We start from the raw sequence: 17,356 nt of genomic DNA, 5'->3' as shown, positions 1-17,356 counted from the left end.
AAATTTTTTGCCTACGTATTACGACTCTGGTAACAAATGCCTTACACCGTCAGTGACACTAATGTTGACGTGGCCAAGTTTAAAGATTTGTATGACGAAAATACCCTTAAATAGAATTTTTACACTTACCTCCCCAGTATTTTATCATATTACCCTTTTTGAGTGACGTTAAAGTCTATTTAAGGGTATTTTCGTCATACAAATATTTAAACTTGGCCACGTCAACATTAGTGTCACTGACGGTGTAAGGCATTTGTTACCAGAGTCGTAATACGTAGGCAAAAAATTTATTTACCGGGTAGAATCTATGTGGCACAAAAATATAAATAATATTTAACAATTGGTTATGCTGACTCATTACAAAGCATTGAACTTCTAATTTTATTTCTGATCCCCTAGTTGTTAGTCTTCTATTAAAATTTTAATTCCTCCTTTAATTATCTCCATTTTATTTTCTATAAACATCTCTGCACTAGCTGTTAGGTTCATTCTTTAATTATCTTCAATTTTTTTTCCATAAATATTTATGATCTCTATTTTGTTTGTGTAGACTTAAAGAAAGGTAAAAAATGAAAAAAAAAAAAAAAACTTATTTGATAGGTTTAATTGATCGTAAAATAAGAAACGGTACCCAAAAGGTAAATGTAATGCAAATATATATATGGAGATGATTTTATTAACATTCAGGACTCCATTAATATTCATTCTCTACAATACAATTTAATGTTTAATAAGATGATTTTATCATTAAAAAAGTCTCACCAACCACTTTGGACTCCATTAACATTCATTCTTTATAATACAATTTGATTTTATTGAAATTTTATAAGTAGGCATCATCACTAACAATTAATGAAATCTCTTTCTACAATTAGATGAAGGTATTCGGTTGTGTGAGGTCCGTGAGGAAGATGGATGAGATGACTAGAGAAAAATTGAAGAGAGAAAATGAGAGAGAGAAAAAAAAAGATAAAAGAGAAATATTGGATAAGAAAGGATGGTAAAAAAATGGAAGAGAGAGAAACTTAATAGTTATCACTTTAAATATTATGACATGACATATCCACATAAACAGCCACATAGATTAAGTTAGAGAAATCGATTTATCTCTTTGGTGTAACCGTGTAAGTATCATTTTCCTTATTACAAACGTTACTAGAGGGAGTAATTGTAATATGCCAAAATACAAGAAAGATGAGTGTAAGAAACCTAAACCATCAACAGGAATATCTCAATGCACGTTAATCAATTATCTCTTCGGTATAAGTATCATTTTCCTTGTTATAAACTTCCAACTAGAGGGAGTAATTATAATATGCAAAAACACAAGAAAGACGAGTGTAAGAAACCTAAACCATTAAAAAGAATATCTCAATGCACGAGACTTTTTGTCGCAACAAGATTTAAGGAGAGTTATATGCGGGGTCCAAGGGTTGAGAGACTAATCCAAGCCCAACCCAAATTATAGAAGCTTTAGCTTAATCCTAACCCACCCAAACTCCCCAACCTAAGGTTAACTCATGTTCACATTTTTTTAAACATTGTTTAACCTCGGGTTAGATAAATCAGATTGACTTCAGATGGGATTACACCTATGCATAATTAAAAATTCTAATAAATTTGAATATATATATATATATATATATATATATATATATATATATATATATATATCATATTAAGATTTAAAGAAAAAGAGTTAAAAAGATGTATGATGATTTTAAAAAATATATAATACGCTTAAAATTGTTAATATATAAAAGGTATAGTTATAATTTGGTGAGTTTGTTACATTTTGATGAGCTTTCTTTTCTTTTCCATCTTTTTTTTTTTTTTTTTTGGTCATTTTATGAGGGCACTTAGGTAAATTTATGGTGCAATAATAACTTACTAACCAATGGTGCAATTCGCAAAGGTTGGGTACATCTTGTTAGGTTTAATTAACAAACAACAAGTAGAAATCAAAATTGATCATCAATTAAAGAGAGGGTTTGATCTCATACCTGATTAGAAAATTAAACTTGAGATACCTTTTTGAGAATTCTTTATCGCCCTTTGATAGATCTGAAAAATAGAGCGTTTTACCTCCTTCTGAAAGTTGTTGATACGATAGGACTGAATAAGGGTTTTAAAACCCCTATATATAACAACAACATGGGGGGACGACTTCTCTACAAACAAGCATATCTAAGTCTCTCTTTCTATTATGGAAACTTAGATATCAATGGTTAGAATTAAATCACACCAAATAAGTTAGAAAACCACAATTCAACGGTATAAAACCATACTCCTAATTAGACCACCAAATTGGAAAGTACAACCCAATCCATCTAGTATCAATAATCACATTGCAATCCTAATTTAGAAAACGTAGTACATAGGACCATAAAATAATTTTATAATTTAAATATATATATAAAATTCCAACAATCTCCCACTTGGTCCATGCACTCTAAGTTTTATAAAATGACACTATGGATTGTAACACACTTTATAAAAAGTCGAGTGGCCACTCATTTTTTATTTAGAAAACACAATTATCGAAATTGATGGATTGAAACTTTAGAACACTCTCCTCCATAAATTTCCTCAATAGTGGATCATGAATGCGTAGACAATTAATATATTAGTCTAAATAGTTCCATGATCTCAAAACCGATTCCATCTAGGATTCAAACAAATATAGTGGTTTTACTGTATCTCATGAGATATGCAAACTGCATGTGGTTTAAACGCACACCTCACTGTCCGTCCTGCTTCATACCATCGCGGTATGTCACCTGAACATATTACAGTAAACTGCCAACCTTCTGTTCAGTGTGAGGGTTTACCGATATGGAGCCAATCTCATATCTAGCCCAAGGTATCCTCATAGAGCGTTAACACTCCCACAGACAAACTTTAGTAGTTATGTTTGGATTTACTAATGTGGTGCCAATTTCACATCTAGCCCAAACAACTTCATGAGTGCAATACCACTCTCAGGCAACAAGAATAATACGTGCACATATCATCTACAACAATGTAATAATAATAATGATGATGATGCATCATAACTTTATTTTTATGTAAACAACTGTCACCATAAGGTGTAAATAAATTGAAAGAAAAACAACTGCAATGTAACATGATGTAATAGAGAAATCAGACATCATAACACAATGACTCTTGAATACTCATCCGAATCACGTGCTCTTTAAATATTTTTGGCTGAAGACCTTTAGTGAGAGGATTTGCAATCATCTTTGCTGTATCTATATGGGGAACCTCAATAATACCTTGTTTAACCTTCTCGCACACATAAAGGTACTTCACATCTATGTGCATATTACGTTTGGTCAATTTTTCATTTTTCACATATTTTGTGACAACTTCATTATCACAGAAAATTATCAAAGGCTTGTGTATGGAGTCTACAACCTTTAAATCCGCAATAAATTATTTCAACCACATAGCACGTTTGGTCGCTTCATAACAACTGATCAACTCTGCATACATAGTTGAATCTGCGATAATAGATTGCTTAGAGCTTTTCCATAATACAGTTCCCTGAGCCAACATAAAAATATATCCAGAAGTGGATTTTCTACTACTCGAACAACCTGCATAGTCCGAATCAGAATAACCAACTATCTCCAAACAATCTGATTTCCTGTACAACAAGACAAACTCTTTTGTTCTATGAAGATACCTCAAAACTTTCTTCACCGCCCTCCAATGAGCAATACCTGGATTTTGCTGAAATCTTCCAAGCATCCCAACCACATAATTAATATCTGGTCTAATGCATGTCATAGCATACATCAGACTTCCAACTGCAGACGCATATGCGGTGACATCAATTTTTCTTCTCTCAATCTCATTGTTAGGACATTGTTCTTCTGAAAAAATATCCTCTTTTACAACTGGAACCTCACCAGGTGCACAATTTTCCATCCCAAAAGTTTTTAAAATTTTATTAATATATACATTTTGAGATAAACCAAGTGTGCCTGAAGTGCGATCTCTATGGATCCTAATACCCAAGACAAACTCAGCATTGCCCATATCCTTCATATCAAAATGACTTGATAAAAAATTCTTCGTATCATGTATCGCATGAATGTCATTGCTAGCTAGTAAGATATCATCAACATATAATACAAGAATAATAAAACGACTCCCATTGACCTTGAGATATATGCATTTGTCTCCAACATTCTCCTTAAACCCATAGCTAGTAATCACTTTATCAAATTTCAAGTACCATTGTCGTGAAGCTTGTTTAAGCCCATAAATTGATTTATTTAACTTACACACTTGATGTTTATATCCCTTAACCACAAAACCTTCAGGTTGAGATATGTATATCTCTTCCTCAAGGTCTCCATTAAGGAATGCTGTCTTCACATCCATCTGATGCAACTCAAGATCATAATGTGCAACAATAGCAAGAATGACGCTCAAAGAATTCTTTGTTGAAACTGGAGAGAAAGTCTCAGAGAAATCAACACCTGGCTTTTGCTTAAAACCTTTAGCCACCAATCTACCTTTATATCTATCAACATTTCCAAGTGAATCCCTCTTGGTCTTAAAAACCCATTTGCACTCCACCGCATTGCGATTTGTAGGTAAATCAGCAAGCTCCCACACCCCATTTACATCCATAGAGTGCATTTCATCTTTCATAGCATCTATCTAACTAGAAAATTCATGACTCTCCATGGCTTCATCAAATAAAGTTGGATCCTCATGCTCACCAATGTCAACCTCACTAACATACACCTCAAAGTCATCAGGTATAGCGGATCTTCGAGTTCTAGAATATCTTCTAAGTTGATCAGGCTCAGAAAGTGGATTAAAAGGTGAAGTAAGAGGCTGCATATGAGGAATAACTGAAGGGTTGGGATTGGGAGCTTTGAATGGAATCACTGAAGTTGGAATTAAATCTGTAGTAAATGGAACTGACACAGAAGATTGGTCCTTTGTAAAAAAGAAAGTACGATGATCCAAACTCCCATTGGATTCGTCATTCTCAATAAATTTTGCATGACTGGTCTCAACAATCTCCATAGGTCTAGAGGGACAATAAAATCTGTAACCAAATGATCTCTCAGGATACCCAATGAAATGACAAGTAACAGTGCGAGGATCAAGCTTCTTAATATCAGGATTGTATAACTTTGCCTCTGCAAGACATCCCCACACATGCAAATGTCGAAGACTAGGTCTACGACCTGTCCAAAATTTGTAAGGTATTTCAAGAGCTGCTTTACATGGCACCCTATTAAGAAAATAAACTGCCGTTTTAAGAGCTTCTCCCCAAAAATTCTCAGGTAGTGAAGAATGGCTCATCATACTGCGAACAACATCTTGATAGGTGCGATTTCTCCCTCTGCAACTCCATTTTCTTCAAGAGAACCAGGTGTGGTATACTGTGGCACTATACCTTGCTCTTTGAAGTACGTGACGAAAGGATCATGAATCACACCCTCCTGGTTCATTCTCCCATAATACTCACCACCTTGGTCCGATCTTACAATTTTAATCTTTTTGCCTAACTGTTTTTCAACTTCAGTTTGATAGATCTTAAACATGTTAAGTGCATCGGACTTTTGGTGTATTAGGTACAAATAAGCATACCTTGAAAAATCATCAATAAAGGTAATAAAATACCTTTGTCCTCCTCGAGAAGCGGTAGGAAACGGACCACAAATATCTGTGTGAATAAGGCCTAAAAGACTAGATGACCGACTAGCCTCAAAATTACGTTTCTTCTGCATCTTCCCCTTGACACAGTCAGCACATAAATCAAAATCTGAAAAATTTAGTGGTCTTATAATCTCATCCTTGACCAAGCGTTCAAGTCTCTTTGGAGAGACATACCCCAATCTCCTATGCCACAACATAGATGAATCCTCTCTAACAAAAGCACGTTTTGATCCGGAAGGTATCGAATCCATAGAAAAACAAGAAGCAGGTATATGAGAATCATCCAACAATAACTGATATAAACTATCAATTAAACAACCATGTCCAACTATATTATTACCATAATGAATAGTAACTGATCCATCACCAAAAGAAAACCGAAAACCCAAAGCATTAAGTCTTGAAACTGAAAGTAAATTACGCCTAATAGTAGGAACATAAAAAACATCCTGAAGTTCTAAGGAAAAATCAGTGTGTAACACTAGCGAAATCGTCCTAACAGCTGCAACATGAACTGCATTAGCATTACCCAACACCAATTTCTCTTCAGTCTTGGGTTTTCTCTGGCTTTGAAGTCCCTGTGATGAATAAGAGATATGAACAGATGCACCCGTATCAATCCACCATGTATGATAAGGCACATTTACTAAGTTGGATTCAAATATTACCATAACAATTCCCATACCTGCTTTGTTTTTCTTTAACCAATTTTTGTAGCTGTAGCAGTCTTTCCTTTGATGTCCTTTCTTCTTATAGAACCAACATTCATCATTCGCATTTGCATGCTCAATGCCTTTTCCTTTGTTGTCCTGCTTTCCATTTTTTTGAATTGTCTGATTCCCTTTCTTGCCTCTTTTCAACTTGAAGTTATTCCTACTTTTACTGCTTATGGCAAGATGAGTCGACTCAAATTTAGCACCCTTGAGCCGCTCTTCCTCGGTCACACAAAGTGCCAATAGCTGATTAATGTCCCATTTTGTCTCTTGTGAATTATAATTTACCCTGAAAGCATCAAAAGATCTAGGCAGAGAATAAATCACCATGTAGACCAATAACTCATTATCAAATGTGATTCCCTGCTCTCTGAGACCATTAACCAGCTTGCATATCTTATAGATATGCTCCCTCACTGAACCACTGCCATCATAACTGGTTGACATAAGTTGTGTCAAATAATAATACTGAAGTTGCTTCTTGGTACCCATGAATTGCTTCTTAAGTAAATCAAGAAGCGCATTGGCAGTATCAAATACAGGAATACCACCACGAATAGTCTCACCAATAGAAGCACGGATCAACCTGATGGCCATGGTATTAGCCTTAGTCCACTTAGCATGCAACAACTTTACTGCTTCAGAAGACTCTTCGGTGATTGCAGCGGGTTTCTCCTTATAAAGTACAAACTCATAGTCCAAGAAACCCAACATAATATCAACACTTGTCCTCCAAGTAGTATAGTTCGAACCATTCAATGGTTCAATCCCTGTGAGCTGTCTTTGAATAGCGGAAGCGTCCATAACTGTAATACATGTTATATCAAATAACATAAAAATGAACATATAAAATAATATGTTACAGCTTTAGGGATTATTTCTTTAATTCGTGCTCGGGGTTTTAAGCCAAATTTATCAGGTTGTTTTACTATATGCAAAACTGTCCACCCTGCAGGAACATATAAAATGCCATCTAAAAAATACCTTTTGGCAGAATTTTAGATTTTATTTTATCCCAAACTTGCGATCAAATCACACATAGACCTATTTGATTATACTTGAATTGTTACTAAACACTTCCACTACCTTTTGGCAAGAGGGTTATTTAGTTATAATCCAAGCACTCTCAAATATTCTATTCACTTATCCCACACTAAGACATTGATCACCTTTTGACAGAACAAATACCCTCATGTAGGTAAGTGCACTATGAGACCTCAATAAAACCAATGCTTTAAAATTTCAAAAATAATAACCTCTATGAGCGTGTCACTTTTTAGCAGGCATCACTCACTTTGACTATTAATTTTGAAACAGTCACTTTACCGGTCCTCATAAACCCCATGAAAGACCTTATCTTTAGAAGTTCTATTTTAATCAGGTTTAAATTATTTATTTAGTGTGCAAAAAACTAAACCAAAATATGGAACAAATACCATAAATTAATTATACAGCATTGGATAACACAATTAAGAAATTAATATATATATATATATATATGTTTTTTAATTTCTTGTTCAGCGTGCTTATTGATTAAGGAAACAAATTATAAATCATATAACAAATTGACTCCTTAAACTTTAACAAATTAATTCATTAATTTAATTCTTACTGTTGCATTCCAGACTAATATAACTTAACTTCCAACAATAATGAAAAAAAAATTCCCTCGTTCGGCATGCAATAAACTTTAACAAATTAAATCATTAATTTAATTCTTACTGTTTCCTTCCAGACCAATATAACTTAACTTAAAACAATAAAAAAAATTCCCTCGTTCGGTGTGCAGTGAACTTTAACAACAGGAAGCAATTGATTCGTGTATATGAATCAGTGGATTCTTGTATATATAAATAACAATTATAATATGCAATTAAACAACAATTATAATATGCTATTAAATCATGCACGAATATCTAGAAAGCAAACATATAACCGATCCAAACAGTACAAAAACTCATGTACACATTTAAGGATCAATATAAATTTATTTATTTATCCTGTCTTTAATTTAAAATAATCTATATTGTGAATTTTAATTCACTAATTTTAATTTTTACAAACTCTAACCTTGCTCTGATATCAATTGTTAGGTTTAATTAACAAACAACAAGTAGAAATCAAAATTGATCATCAATTAAAGAGAAGGTTTGATCTCATACCTGATTAGAAAATTAAACTTGAGATACATTTTTGAGAATTCTTTATTGCCCTTTGATAGATCTGAAAAATAGAGCGCTTTACCCCTTTCTGAAAGTTGTCGATACGATAGGACTGAATAAGGGTTTTAAAACCCCTATATATAACAACAAGGGGGGGACGACTTATCTACAAACAAGCATATCTAAGTCTCCTTTCCTATCATGGAAACTTAGATATCAATAGTTAGAATTAAATCACACCAAATAAGTTGGAAAACCACAATCCAATGGTATAAAACCATAATCTCAATTAGACCACCAAATTGGAAAGTACAACCCAATCCATCAAGTATCAATAATTACATTGCAATCCTAATTTAGAAAACGTAGTACATAGGATCATAAAATAATTTTATAATTTAAATATATATATATAAAATTCCAACACATCTAGGGATAGCAACGGGGGCAGGTTTGGGTGGGTGTACCCTCTCCCGCCCACGCAACTGTTTAAAAACTCCACCCTGGTCCTCGCTCAAAACTACAAAAACGGGAAGACTTTCCATCCCATTCCCGTCCCCAGTTTAACATCTTTACCTCCGCGGGTACGTATCCACCCCGCCCCGTTTAAGATTAAAAATTCTCCTCCATTTAATTTTTTTATCAACTAAAATTATATAATTATTGAAAAGATTCATAAAAAGAATGGACAATAAATAGTTTAACATAAAATTCAATATTAAAAACATTCTAAATGGTCATGCAAGCTACTTATTCCAGATTAGTGAAGTAAGGGACTAATGCAAAATATATATACTAATAAAATTAGGATACTTAAGTAATTTACCTATTTAAACGCCGGGGGGGGGGGGGGGGGGGCGACCTCCCCCTGCCCCCACACCGAACCCGCACTTCATTATATCAAGCCATCCCCCCCTCAAATAAACTAAACGGTCCCCCAAAATAACCAAAAACAGGGCGGGTATCTACGTGGGCAGGGCAAATTGCTATCCCTAAGTACATCAACGATTATTTATTTATTTTATTTTTTAAGTACAGGGTACTAAGGGCTAGCTGTGTAATATAGTGGTATTTTCTTAGTTTGCATAATAAAAGATCGAGGGTTCAAAATTTCATATATAGGAGTAAAAATTGTCAGTGTGTTTCTTGCCTCGGAAAAAAGAAGAAGAAAAGTTCAGGGTACCTCTTTTCGAAGGTATAGCAAATGTAAAGTGCAAAAAAATCCTCTTAAATTATATTCGAATTTGCAAATAACCCCTTTGAAGTATATTTTGTGCATGATACCATCTGAACTATCATATTTTGTTGCAAAATGCCCTAATGTCCAGCCATTTTTCATTAAATGACCACAATATCATTTTTTTTTTTTATTGACTTACACTTAATCTATTTTTCTTTTTGAAATAAATTATATATGAAAAAAATTAATACTAATTTGATGACATATTCTCCATTAAATTTGTATAAATTTATCTTTAATTTTAAAATTAATTGTTTAAATAATAATCTTAAGTATAAAATTTTAAAACAATTTAAGTAATTTATTATTTTTTCATGAATATATTGCATGAAAAAGAAGGTAATTTTTTTTTTTTTTTAGTAATTTATTAAATTTTCATGAATACATTGTATGAAAAAGAAGGTATTTTTTATGGTAAAATAATTTAAACCTAGTATAATGCATTTTATTAAAAATAGTAAAGTTTTAATAATAAGTTAATCATTTTAGAAATAGTAATTACAAATCTATTTACTTTTTCCATTTTTATGATAAATTGATACTAATAATAAAATTAAGGTAACTGGTATAATTAATATTAGATAAGAGAAAAGACAATAAAATAATTTAATAAGAAATTACAAATTTAATGAGAAAGAGTTTGTCCTTAGTTGCAATAAATCAATAATTTAGAGGGACAACTTATAATTTAAGGAGTTATTTGTAAAAAGATAATAGTTCAGGAGAATTTTTGCATTTTACCCTCAAAACTATAAATAGTTTAGGGATTTTTTTTTGTTTTTTTTTTTTCTTGCATAAAAATGGTTGCTCTAAGCCTTAAAAAATGGGGTTGGGCTTATGTTGGTACCCACCAAAGTTACAATCTATACCCAACCTTCTAGTAAAACACACGGTATGTGAAGAAATTATTTTATATTTAGATTCGTAATCTTCCTGTCACAATATTCCATTGTATATAATGCAAACAACGACAATTGTCATTATGTCGTGGATAAATAACACCTGTGTACCAAAATTACAAGAGACATAATAATTATATGGCTAAACCAAGCTAAAAAGAAAACTAGACCAAAAAAGAAAAGAGAATACTTTGTCTGCAAAAGATTATGTTTAAAGCCCTAATGTGGCCCCACATGAAAATGTTACACAAGAAAAGAGCAATCCTGTAGGCCCCACTTCTCCCCCACACTGCTTTCCTTCTCTTCATGGCAACCCCTCCATCAGAGAAGAAAGTCCACTTATATTTTTACTTAAATTGAAGAAAGCCAAGCTTGTCTTCCTTATCCTTTTCTTTCTTTCACTTCAAATCACAACCCCATCAATTTTTTTCCAATTACTTTACAGCTTTTGATGGGAATCTTGATTTCTTGCCTCAATAAGTTGCATAATTACATGCATGTGGGGGAAGAAGAATCAATTGATCATATATATATGGTCCTATAACTATATATATATATATAGTTATATCACGTAGCTCATGCATGAAAGGAAGTCAACTTTAACAGACTGGAGATACTCCCAAAACTGCTCAAAATATGTCCTTAGTTTTGATAATGACTACCCAACCATTTCATTGGACGGTCTCTTTCTGTGGAACAATGCCTCTCACATCTTCTCTTCTATCAATTGCTTCAAAGATGCCAAAATTTGGTGCTTTCCATGTATTTTGGTAGTAATATATGATGGTGCCGATTGTTAGGGTTTATAGTGGGACATGAGAGAACATTAGAAGTTGAAATAGAGAGATGGGTAGGGGGCTTGAAAAATGACATACTAAAATTTTCACCAATTTTCATCGTGGATGTAGACTATACACCAAATCATATATATCTTTATTTGTTACGTGGTGCGTGGTTTATATTTTTTTAATCTTTTGCCGGTGTTTATTGTTACATTTGTCAGAAATTATTTTAATGCTAGTTATATGTTGATTGAAATTTATTAGAGCAAGAAATAGAACCCAAATAAATTTTAGCAAACCCTCTATGCCTGTTTTTGCCAATTTACTTGAGCCTTTAATTTTTGGGGATAATATGAACTTGAAGAGAGAGTGCTAGAGGAAAGTGAAAAATTGATAATTACCGAAACTTTTTAAAAATTGCCGAAAAAAAGTGAAAAATTGATGATTGTGATGGGTTCTCGTGATTTAGCAGTACAGAGACTTTGCTTCTATGGCTGTTTTTGCCAATTTACTTGAGCCTTTAATTTTTGGAGATAATATGAACTTGAAGAGAAAGTGCTAGAGGAAAGTGAAAAATTGATAATTACCGAAACTTTTTAAAACTTACCGAAAAAAAGTGAAAAATTGATGATTGTGATGGGTTCTCCTGATTTAGCAACACAGAGACTTTGCTTCTGTAAACAGTTAGCAACTTAGCATGTATTTGTAAAAGGCAAATGAGGATAAATAAGTCTAGTAGGTCATGGAATATCTTGGCAATAAATGTACAAATTTCACAGATAAGAAGGTGGAATCTTCTTTTGTCCTAATTTCACCAGACATTGGCCCGACTACAAGTCATATCCTTCACCAAGGAAAATAACCATTTTTCCAAGGAATTGGTTGACAAAACACATCACAATCATCTTGGCATTATACAAACATTTCATATATACATTACATTGCATGCCTAGATTAACAAACACATGTTCATGCCTCATCTGATAAAATGATATTTCTTCTATAATTCCATTTCCATTGAGACAAACAGAAAACTGAGTATACAAGATCTCAAACAAAAATTATAAATCAAAAGTAAAAATGGTACCAGAGTGCATTACCCCATAAATCCATTATAGGCATGGGCAGCAAAAATTATGGACCAAAAAAAAAAAAATTGTCAATTTAACACTTCGTAGTCCAGCTTAACAAAAATCACACATATATAAAGCAAAGGACAGGAACTTTTTCAATGGGCCCAAATTCCAAATGAAATAGACAAAAATAGGCATATTTCAATTCTACACCAACAGCTTCTCTCAATAAGAAAATGGGAAGACCGAAAATCATATCTCAACTAATTTTATGGCATAAGTCCAAAATAAAAAACTAATTTTATAACATAAATTTTCCTAAATATTAATACGCAGAAGGATTTTATATATATATATATGGGTAAAGTGCATTTAACACTCCTATGATATCCTTATAGTACATAACAGCCTCTTCACGTGCACAAAACACTCCTAATTTTTTATTTATTAATTTATTTTTTTAAATATGTACAAATAAGTTCCACCTAACACATTAAAGTAATACATTGACTAAAGTACCCTTATATACACAATTTTTGCATTATTTTGAAATGGGTAAAGTGCCCTAAATTATACATATGATATTCTTATAGTGCATATCAATCCCTCATGTGCACAAACTCTCAATTTGAACAAAATGTGCAAATAAGTCCTACCTAACACTTTAAAATAAGAGTGATTTGTTGAGGTTGAAAATGATGCCATGAGAGGTTATTGTAGAGAGTGAGAGCTCAAAGAGAGAAAATACATCGATGTAGATGAAATATATAGAGAGAACAAGCTGTAGAGAAAATATATAAATAGAGAGAACAAGAAGAGTTGTTCTGATTACGTCAATTCTCTATTCTATTAAAGTTTACTGGTCTTAAGCATTTATACTTCCACTAAAGGTTATTGATCAATTGAACCAAATTCTCAGAAGGTTTTACTGGTCGGTACTGAATTGAAGAAGTCAGATGCAAATGTAGCTTGGTTCTATATCTGTAGAACTAAGGCTAATGACAGTCTTGGTTTCCAATGTTTGAAGTTGACAAATAGAGTATCTAGTCTCAAGCACATATGGAAATTATATGAAAATAGAGTTACGCGGGGTGCGGAAACAGTTAGTTGATTTTAATTGTGATTAACTCTTTTAATGACATAGATCTGATTATTAGGTTAACTTACTCAATTTATGATTGATTAAATTATATGATCAATTTAAACATCCACAATCACAAATATATATAATGTAAAGCAAGTAAAAGTTTACAGAGATTGCACTAGGATTTTTAGCGAGGAAACTCCAGTTGATAAAATATGTCAACTGTTTGCATGGGAAAAATCTCATGGATTATTTTGTCCAAAGTAAACCGATCCACTATGTTTGAAATAAAGTACACTGAACTTTGACTCTGGCTCACACCCTATCGTTCTCCTAAACACCAATTACTGACAATCCTCTGGCTTTGCGACTCCCCGTCTAATAATAACTTGATCTTAGGCTTATGCTTGATATTTGTAAAAGAGTAGCAGGTAGATCAGACAACACTCCTCGAATACTTCAACCTTTTCAAAGTGTGATTACTTTTACTTCTATTCTTCAAGATCTGAACTTAATGTAGAAGAATTAAATCCTACTTTTCATTCGGAATCTCTGAATCTTCAATATAACTCCAATTCCGATTGAGAGAGAGAACAATACTACTGTGTATGCTCTCATAAATAAATTCAGAACAATCAGATTTGATTTTTTGAATTTTCTCTTTCTAAAAGTGTAATAATCCGGTCATTTTCCTCCCTTTCATTTTTATCAAATTTTACGGATAAATTTTTTTCCGTTTAATTTTCTTTTCCGAGTTTTATTTCTCGTCACTGGGTGTCGTCTCGAGTGCTTGGAAATGATTTCCGAGGCTCTTTCGTTTGGATTGACAACTTCCTTTAAGGACCGAGTCATTTCCATATTTTCACTTTTTGGACACTATTCACTTTTCGTCTTTTTTCCCGTTGTCACTTTTTGGCACAACCTCACTTTTTGTGCTTGGAGTTGATTTTTAACTTCACGTACCTTCATTCTAAGTGGTTTCCACGAAATACGTATATTTACTTTTGTAGAAAAGCTTACTGGTTGCTCCTGGTGTCCATAGGGGTATGGATGTAAAATTTTTCAAAAACATTTTTGTTTCTTGGGGTGTTTTTCGTAAATATCTTTTAAAGATATTTTATTTTGGGGGGTTTTTCAGAAAATATTTTTAGAAGATATTTTCTTTTTGGGTCAATTTTGCAATTATCCTTTCTTGGAAGGTCAATGTGCAATTACCGAAAGTTATTGTAAAATGCCTCATTTTGAGCCTGGATCCTCGTATGGGATTCATTTTCACATTTCGTCGAGTTGGGTACTCTTAGAATTTTCTTCCGGACGTTTTTCCCCAGTTTTAGGGTTTTCGGCCCAAGTTAGCGCTAAACTTGTTTGGGGCTTATCTCTCTGCTCGGGACTCGATTTTTGACACCGTTCCTTCTGTTGTTCCTTTTTTCTCATTTTGGTTTTTTTTTATTCATGGTGTTTTACCGTTTGAGTGCGTTTACTCAAATTTCACTTTTGCAGACCTGGCGGGGCCCGTTCGGGGCACTTTTAGGGTTTCCTATAAATAGGGTGACTTAAGATGAAAAATTAGATTTTCATCATCTCTTTCCCCTCTCTTGGCCGGCCATCCATGGCTGCCACACTTCTTCTTCTTTTTCTGGCCTCTTCCCTTGTAAAAAATGCCGTAGTACCTTAGTGTTTATTGTAGGCCTTGGTGAGATCTTCCTTTCCCTCTTATTAGAATCATTTTCCGACCATTTTTGAGTTCGGGTTTGGTTTTTCATGGTACCTCAAAGGTTAAAGTTGTTCCTCTCGTTGTCCCCGACATAACCTAGGAGTATCGTTGGATTCAGAACACTTTTCTTTCCGTGGGGAATTGAGATTTTCATCTTAAATTGAGGTAGGGAATGTTATAGGTTTATATTCTTGATGTATTACATGTTATTGATGCTTATATAACTTATTTACATGTCTTGATATCAAATCTAGAAACTTTATTATTTATTTTTCTTGTATGAGATTTGATTATCCCGATTGGTTATAGCTTAGTTTAAACATATGGCATGATATTAAATTACACCTTGATATGATCACTGACATATATTAAATTGAGAGCATTTGGACAAGTATTGAAGTTTTTATTTAATATTTTTCTTGAATGAAAATTAAATTCATGTGGCCGTATCTAGCTTGAAATCAATATGTGATGTCATATTATATTAGGCCCTAGCACACTCTTCAACATATATGAATTTGAGAGTATTCGAAAATGTTTTAAAATCTAGAGATAATTAATTAATTAGATTAATTAATTTATTTCAAGTGTATTATTCACTTCATTAGAATTCTGACTTGATATTGTTGATGAGCATGCCATATACTTTCACATATATTAAATTGGGAATATTTGATTAGGTTTTGAAACCTTTTATTTTTATATTTTCTTGTAAGGTTTAATCATCATGGTTGTATCTTGCATGGAAAATTCTTGTATTATGTTATTAAACCAAGTCTTGTCATGTTTTATAACATACTTTAATTTAAGAGTATTTGGACAAGTTTTAAAATTTAGAGATTTTAATTAACTGAATTAATTAAAATCTATTCAATGGTTCTGTGGACTTGATTAAGTTTCTAACTTAGTATTCATGATTTCCTTGACAAGTTCTTTCACGTGTATCAAATAGAGAATAATTGGATAAGTTTTTAGACTTATATTTAATTATTTCCTTTGTATGGAATTTAATTTACATGGTTGTATCTTGTATGGAATGGGCTTGTAGCATGATATTAAACTTGCCCTTGACATGATCCTTGACATATCTTGTTCGTGGAATATTTAGAATTACCTTGTAGTCTTGAAAATTTAATCCTTTAAGTTGATTAAATTCCATTTTTATGCTTCCATCGAGTTAAATATGCATTGGTATTGAACTCTTGTCAAACTTATGAATCGGACTTGTATTTCATAGGACTTTTAGCTTTTTATCATGTATTTAGGCTTCTTGTAACTTGACTTCATTAATGTGTTTAATGAATTAGCACAATTGTCTTGGAATGATTTAATTATCCATGTATTGCTTAGTAAATAATTAAATTATTAACCTTATACTTGTGGTATATTTACATCAATGGATTTCTTGTATTTTAAATCCTAGTTGGTATTCTATGTAAATGCATACTATGATTTCTTGACATTTCACAGGCCATCATAGTTGTGAATTTAGGGCATGACTTGTGTGTTTCCAAAATCTTGGTTGTGCATAAAATGTGGTTAATGCATTACTTATATCTTGATACTATCTTGATTTGCACAACTTGTTGATTTTAGAAACTCGGTGATATCAATCAAGAATTGACATAGTGCGCACTAGGGGAAGGTACTCATAGGTTAGTAGCCCTAAAGTGATCCCAAGAGTACGGTTTTAATCCGGATGATATCCGAGTATCCACATTGGTTGATTTCACTCTTTAAATTTTTAGTTGCTATTCCTTGAAGATTTAAAACTTGTCGTGTTATGTGGAATGTTCCAATCTTGTTTAATTGCATATATATTATGTATTATCCTTGATTTCATGTATTATTATTGTCTTATTAATTGGAATGTTCCAATCATGTTAATTGCATTGATAATGTAATTCTTGTTAATTTATATCCGAGTATTTTTCTTGTCGTGTTAATTGGAATGTTCCAACATGTTAATTACATTGATAATGTGATCCATATTAATCT

This window comes from Cornus florida, unplaced genomic scaffold, assembly GCF_030987335.1.
Source record: "Cornus florida cultivar Cherokee Brave unplaced genomic scaffold, ASM3098733v1 CherokeeBrave_3.0.0_Hap2_Chr11, whole genome shotgun sequence".
Classification (NCBI taxonomy): domain Eukaryota; kingdom Viridiplantae; phylum Streptophyta; class Magnoliopsida; order Cornales; family Cornaceae; genus Cornus; species Cornus florida.
Note: the sequence above shows the minus strand (reverse complement) of the source record.